General features: G+C 34.9%; 1 pseudogene across 1 annotated transcript; it reads right to left on the bottom strand.

Annotated features, from left to right (window-relative positions):
- Positions 1 to 453: 453 nt before the first annotated feature.
- On the bottom strand, positions 454 to 6,439 carry LOC143622538 (acylamino-acid-releasing enzyme-like; annotated as a pseudogene). Its single transcript, XR_013151727.1, has 15 exons — positions 6,269 to 6,439; positions 5,876 to 6,185; positions 4,737 to 4,970; positions 4,327 to 4,608; positions 4,124 to 4,259; positions 3,864 to 4,015; positions 3,507 to 3,589; positions 3,288 to 3,409; positions 3,131 to 3,209; positions 2,704 to 3,044; positions 1,507 to 1,629; positions 1,221 to 1,418; positions 1,060 to 1,128; positions 892 to 968; positions 454 to 689 (listed from the first exon to the last, which is right to left on the bottom strand). The product of XR_013151727.1 is annotated as an acylamino-acid-releasing enzyme-like (transcript).
- Between the last annotated feature and the right edge of the window lie 1,603 nt (positions 6,440 to 8,042).

Genomic DNA, 8,042 nt, shown 5'->3' with positions numbered 1-8,042 from the left:
CATCTAAGGCAAGCTATCATCGTGCTCCATGCGCCCATTTAGTCTAACACGATACAAACATTACAATACATTATTCCTAGACTTTTCTAGTATTTTTTTTAGAACAGACTTGCAAGTCTTTTTGGAAGAAAGAAAGAGTCGTGTTTGTTTGTGTTTGTTACAGATGATAGTATCAGAAAAGAAATTTGCTATCTGCCCACATGCTGTCACTTTGTGTTTATAAATGAGTTGGCTACAAATGATAACAATTTATGCAAACTACAACTAATATCTCAAAACAAACCATAATTTGCAAGCATGTTATTCTCTCAATAATTACTGAAACAAACTCATCTAACAACACTTATAACTACCTTTTCAATTATTAGCCAACGATTGGTTTTCTCTTTTCAAATAAAATATAATCCAAAAGTTGAAAATTAGATTGCTAAAGTTCAACTTTCAAGTTCATGTCTAAATTAACATCTGCATACGCCCGAATCCAATAAATATTCATGAGCAAAACCGCATGTTTGAATCCAAGAACAACCGAAGGAAAGATTTGGTTTGAAATTCAAGGACATGATGAATTGTTAAAAACACGGCTTAGATCTATACAAACCCATCCGTCTGTTCAATATCAGCATTACTTGCAATATTTCTTGAACCAGACTCCTATATTGACAAAGCTCTCAAAATCGGATTGTGGTCTGCAACACAAATCAATCACATATAAACATATGGTAAATAACCTATCAGACAATAATGTTTTACTAAAAGTGATTAAAACTACAAACACAAAATGACACTAGATACTTGACTTTTGAGAGTCAATGTCAAACAGAAGAATGCAAGTTTAGAGGACATGCATGTAACATTTGATATATCATAATTTTGAAAAATGGAGATGACCTGTTAATAGGATGCATATCTTCGGGGAAAACAATCAGTTTCACCACAACTCCGTTTTCCTTCAATGCTCGAACATACTATGTATCAACAAAATGTTTTACATTAGTAAAAGCTGAAAATGGCGTAAATGAAGAGTAGTTGATTACTATGAAAAGCAATGGTCATTACTTGCAATCCTTGTGAAACCGGGACACGGAGATCTTTAGCCCCTAAGAGGAAAAGCGTAGGCGTTTTCACCTGAAAATATCAAGTAATCAGTAAAAATAAATAAATGCGCATCAAAATAAGTATTCATAATTATTCACATGTGAAATGACTATCCTATGTACCTTTGAAACATGAGCAATAGGGGATTTTTGATGGAAAGAAGAGAGAAGTTCTGCCGACGGGGCTTCGGTATAGGTGGTAGGCCACGAGGTTCCAAACGTTTCCACAAAGCACCAATCGGGTATATCCGATGTGCCAACCATCAATGCAAGATTACAAACCGGGTTCCTCGTGGCAGCTGCAGCAAATTTATCCGGTGCCTGCTCAAACTCATAGCACCGATTAATAATCGCCACTCATTCATAGTGTATAATATTTACGGATAGATCAAGTTAAAATGCTAAATACCTGCCCAATCAAGTGAGTGGTTAAGAAACCACCGTGGGACCCACCAAGCACGGCTATTTTAGATGGGTTTGCAAGTCCCAGGTCAATAGCATGATCTACGGCTGTGAGGACATCATTTACATCCTGCATACAAGCAGACCAAATTAAAATGCAGAGCTAATTAGAATTAAAAAGGGCAAACACCATTAAAAACAACATCTTTTCTTGTTTTGCTTACAAAAATCCCTCAAACCAAATTATACATATTAAAGTCCCTCACTTGCTAATTTTGTATAATTTAGTGAAATTTTGTACAAATAAAAACTTGAAACCATAATTGCCGGTTTCTCACTTGCTCCTATATACCCATGAAGCAAACGCAACACAACTGCAATCCTTTTCTTCTCAAATCAGTTCCCAGGTCAACGCAAACCTTCGTTGCAGCTAAAAGGCCACGAACTGCATGCAATCCTTATCTTCAAACAATCTTATGATAATTTTTAATCTACTTACAATTTTACATGGATTGGGGTAATTTCTTGCAGAGGACTTTAGAAAATCAAAGAAGCAATCCCAAATACAATATTTGATTGCAATTTGAATAAGAAATAGCTTCTTGGTGGTGACCGGTGAAAAACGAAATGACAGATTAGAGTTTGACTTGGTTATAAGTGGAAGATGATTTGTTTTAGAGGCATGCGTGGAAGATCCACTAAACATTTTTTGCTCTTTAAAATAAGATGATCCGGGATTGCTTCTTTGGTTTTGCTCATTTATGTTGGTTCTCTAGGTCTCTCTTTGTTGGCTTCTAAAGAATAATTTGGGGTGTTGGTTTTGCATCTCTGAAGTTATGTAGTTGTAATTTGGTGTTCTAGTTTGATCTTTTGTCTTTTCGGTTGGGTTTTTTTTTTTTTTTTTACTTTTCGGTCAGTGCCTCTTTGGAACTGTTTGGTTTCAATGGAAGCTTGTTCAATTCTTAAAAGATGTAAATAAATAAGAGCCACCGGCTGCTCAGGTTTCAAGTTCTTATTTCTACAAAATTTCATTAAACTATTCAAATTAACGAGTATAGGGACTGTAATATGTATAATCTGGGTTGAGGACCCTTGCAAGCAAAACAAGAAAGTATGTTGGTTTTTAATGGTATTTTCCCAATTAAAAAAGAAATAAAAAGACGTAATTTTTCTAATTGATTGGATAAATGCAAAGAAAAGACACCTGTGATCCGACTTTGCCCAGAAGTGATTGCAATGCCTCCTCACCATATCCAAGTGAACCTCTGCAAGAACATTGCTATTTATGCTTCCAAATAAAACCGAAGAATATAAGAAATAAACCAACAATCCCAAATATATTGGACAGTATTTGCAAGCAGCAGACTTGCCTGTAATTTACAATTAACAAGCTATATCCAATTGAAGCAAGAAACCCCGAGGTCTTTGAGAAACTTGACAATGAAACATTATGAGGGCCTCCATGAAGTATTACAATCATTGGATCACATTCCTCACGCTTTGATTTTGAGGATACATACATTGCTTCAATAGGTTTGCAGGCACCTAAAATGGATCAAGTTGCTAGCTAATTCGATGCAAATCAATCAAATATGTAAAGATGTACAACACCATCTAACTCATAAGGATACCTTTTGTGAGGTTTTCAGAGGCATCCTTGACGGGTATCTTCAAAATGTCAAATTGGAGAGATGAAAGTAACGATTTAACCTGTTTTAAATCATATTATTCAAGTACCTTTTAGGAACTGTCAGTTGAGTTAGTGTCTATAAAAGAAGATGAACATACTTTTTCTTGAGATTCAGATGTGGGACTTGACACATCGAGCCAGCACCAGGTGGCATCTTTAGATTCCTCCTTTGTTATACTACCATATTTGATTTGAGGGACATCTACAAGGCTGCTAGATACTTCAAACGGGAACATGAAAATGAAATGTATTTGTTTAGTGAAGCTCTCTTATTACTTATGAATTATATATTGAAACAGATTAGGTTAATCTGGTACCAGCAAGGACGTTATTGCCATCAAGTGTAAGTAAACTCCACGAATGATTTGAATTACTGGGAGTGATTCTTGTAACTTTCCCGCTGTATATAGAGAAGTAAAACAGTCAATTAAAGTACCTGTAACATACAGGTATATATATGCTGCTTACGACTTACAAATATGTAACTAGCTAACTACACAGTTTTTATTTTATTTTTTGGCAAAGATCAATAATATATAAAAAGAATGGAAAAAATGTCTTGTCTAATAGTTGGTCTTCTCGATGTTTTCTCATATCTTTTAAATTTTCTAATGATCCCTTCTCTCTCTCTCACTCTCTCTCTCTCTCTGCATACATATGTGTGTGTATATTACCTTAACACATTCACAGAAAGTACAACTCCAACACTGCGCCAAAAGGAAGATATTATCATTGTAGATCCATCTGAAAGCCATGGTTTACTAAGCACATCAAAACAGTAGATTCCCGGGAAGCCATCATTCTCCGGACACATCACAACAGGAACCTAGAGAAACCAATGGTCGCAGGTTAATCCCATTTTAACAGAGTTAAAAGGAAGCTTTGAAGCATATCAATAATAAACAGATGAAACTATGATGACATGTCAACTCACCACATCATCAATCTTGGCAGGCTTTGGTTCTCGTTCACTGTCCCATTCAATTTTATGAACAGAATGTGTAGCAGAATGTGCCCCGGTGTCTACACAACTTTTGGCAGATAAAAACACAAGAAGCTTTCCATCTGGACTGAAAACAAATAATGCCGTCATGAAAAAATGGTTTTAAAATGTTAACTAAGCGTGCAAATACTTACGTGAAACGTGGGATGAAAGCACTACTCACACCATGAGTCAGATTAATACTAGATGCATTATCATTTACATCACTGTCACTAATTTCTGATCCAAATGCTGGAGCTTTTACAGCATATATAGCACAAGGTCTATTATAGCAATATATCATTCCAAACTTCCTAGTGTCTGAAGGCCACCCGACAAAAACCAAATACTTATGTAACCCTTTGGTTGTTGGGGCCCACACAACTTGTCCCATACTCAGTGATCTCCCAATCCCTTGTACCGCACGAACATCTCCACTAAAATAATAGAACAAAAGAATGTAAACTCTATATCAAAATTTGTTACTATTATTATTATTATTAGTACTATTATTATTATTATTACTATTATTATTATTGTGATAAAAGTTTGTGATTTTCCAAACCTGTTAATATTAATAACAAAGAGCGCAGGCTGCTTCTTTCCAACATAGGCTTCGCCCCAATCTTCCTCCCAATCCCCTTGACCTTTCCAGGTATTAACATCCTTATCGGTTGAATTAGAACTGGCAGTTTTTTTGTAACCATCTATATGACTAAATGATGGTTTCTGCACAGCTGGTTCTTCTGCCACATAAGCAATTAAACTTTCATCTGAGCTCCATGAGATCCCCTCAAACCTATTCCAAACAACTAGTTAAATACTCGTTCCATCAGATAATGATAAAACAGGATTAAATTTCGGATCAAAGTCCATACGATCAGTTCTATTCATATGTATATGTATATATATATATATATATGTGTGTGTATATATATAGAGAGAGAGTGAGGTTCATTACAAAATACAAAACACTAAATATTGCGAGAACAAAAAGAACAAACCAAAATCATTTAATTTTCCTATCAATGGTCCATATTCTTTGTAACTTTTTAATTCTTGCATACAAGTGCCTATGGTATCTATATAAAAAAACCATTAAACTAATTTGTTCATATTTTTTTCATTTTTAAATGTTTACCTACACTTGTGTAGATTATATGTAGGATATATAACCTACACAGGATTTGCACATTTGTAGTTGCTATAAATAAATGAATTTTGCTTAATACTTTTTAAGAATCTTAGAAAAGGATGAATAAAAGTGTACTTAAACCATTTTCTTATATTTTAAAACTTTTTAAGATTGAAAAAAATGAATTATTTATGGTGTTCTTGTTCTGGCAAAAAAAACTATGTTTTGCATAGAGCCCTCTACTATGTGTGTGTGTGTGTGCATACATATGTATGTGTGTGTGTGCATATATAGTGTGCATATGTGTATGTATGCTTTTATTATCTACATTCACTGTGAATGCACAAAGAGTTCATCTTATTTCATTTGAATAGCATAGCAATGAAACATCTAAAATCTAAAGTATCTTCAAGCAGCAGTAGCACATTACAACCAAACTCTCGTGCACCATGTTTTCAAAATCTCATTTTTTAATCAAGAATAATCTATATCAGAATCATTCTACAAATGCACATCCAAACGGACACCTAACGTTTTAACTTTGGAAGACTACTGACAGAAAAACTTACCATCCATCTGCATACACAGAGCCATGTTTTGACTGAGGAACACGAAACTCCTTCTCTAACTGAGACGGGCCCCATATTTCAAATTGAGTCGGTGAATCATTTTCAGGATTTCTAACCACAAGCAGCTTTGAGCCTGACGGTGAAGGAACCATCAAAGATGCACCTGTAACATCAATCGGAAACGGTGTCCATTCAACATCTAAACCACCATTTGAATCTTCAGAGATCACACTTGACAAAATAAGCTTTTTCCTCTTATTCGCTAACAGATTCGGTTGCGTTATTGCAAACATAGCGTGAGTCCGCTGACCTGCAGCCCATAAGTTAGAAAACCATCCTACACTAACTAGTAAATATAATAAAAAAAAATGCATATGAAAAGAGTGTGTATACCAGTGGATGACCTGAAGGTCCATGCTTTATCAACGGTAGACATGCTTACGATTTCTTTGTACAACTTAGATTGAGAAACGTATTCTTCTTCCGTGAAGGCATCTAGATTGGCTGCAACTTCTTTCACACCACTAACTCCTGAGGCATCCATTACTGAGCAGACCCCGAGGCGTTTACTAGAAGATAGTTCACAAACTAAAAATATAAAACATATAAACAGCTTTGACTGATATATCAGAAGGAAATTATATCAACGCGATGCATGCTCAGTCATACAAGTAATTAATGTATAAAATCATCATCTTAATCTGAATTGAATAACGAAATGGAGATATGAATGATATACGTACCGCAGACGAAAGGATTTGGGGAAATGCAATGGTAATGGCAATGGTAAATGTAGCAGATGGGAGTTTGAGAGGGGAATGTTTGTTAAATATCTCAGCACAAGCATCTCATACAAAACAAAAGATATTCATGATTCATTAGTTTACTTTTATTATATCCCATTCATTTGATAGATTAGGTAGATGGATAAGACGTTGTTTTCAAGGCTTCCAAGGCGTGTGCTGATTTAAAGTAAAAATAAAAGAGTACATTCATTAACTCATCATTACCGAACACAAGACATTCTCATACATATGTAAACATCCTTTAAATACATCCATATATGTATAACAACATATATATATATATATATATATAACATTCTAGTATAACATTCAGGGTCGAGCAAACGTACAACCCAAACACGTAACATTCAGCGCATGCAAACATAAAGTAGGCATGCACAACATTCAGTAGTCGAAACGACTACAACATTCGCCAAATAGAGGCCAAACAATAATTTATATATATGTATATATGTTAACATTCCAAGGCCTACCCTATTCTAGCAAGCCTATATAAAATCGTTTAAAACATTTCATCCTGTAGGAAAACACTTAGGTGTGCATGCTAGCCCAAAAGTTAAAAGAGTTAAAAGGGCATCATGAACTCACCTGAAATCAATCGAACACCAGCAACAAGCTAGGAAATCCCTAAGTGCACAATCACAAACAAGGGAATCTCCCATTTGTCTCGCTTATTGAATCTAAGTATGTCCTTTCATGGAGACATCTTTAACTACACGGATTTTAGATGGGAGTTTTATCTTGATTGATTGTACCTAAGATAATGAATTAAAGTTGCCGAGATGTAAATAAATTATATTTAACGGATTAAAGCTAACGAAATAAAACTTATAGAAATAATGGAAAAAAAATAACTTAATTTTAATGATTTAACGAATTTTAAAGTTAATTTGCAACTATAATGTGCAGGAGCCACATGCAAGTGCAACAAAACACTGAATTTGACAAATAATATAAGTGTTTTTGTTGTGGCTCTCAATGAGACCAGTTACAGAAGCCCTCAGGACTCAACATGCATGTATCAATCTCATGTTCCAATCAGGGTTTAATAGAACTATGTTATTGTTGGTGAACCGTCACATGATATAACTCTTTTTTTTAATAAGTTACAATATGATGGACAAAAAGCCTCAAATTACACCTTTTAGGTTAGTGGAAATGATGCTGTCTTTAACCATTGATTCCCAGGAATAAAGCCGGAGACTAAAAGAATGAAGTGACCAAATTTTAGAATGTAAGGGTCTTCACCAAGTGTAGTGGGATAAGTTATGGCATTTTGGAGGGGAAAACGCATCTAAAACGCCAGGAACACCGCCTCGTGGTGTTTTGGACAGCCAAAATATCTCTCAATGTAGTGCACA

The sequence above is a fragment of the Bidens hawaiensis genome, unplaced genomic scaffold (assembly GCF_021521415.1).
Source record: "Bidens hawaiensis isolate Kalapana, Puna unplaced genomic scaffold, B.hawaiensis_p1.1 tig00003182_1, whole genome shotgun sequence".
Lineage (NCBI taxonomy): Eukaryota > Viridiplantae > Streptophyta > Magnoliopsida > Asterales > Asteraceae > Bidens > Bidens hawaiensis.
Note: the sequence above shows the minus strand (reverse complement) of the source record. Positions and strands in the feature narration are given on the sequence as shown.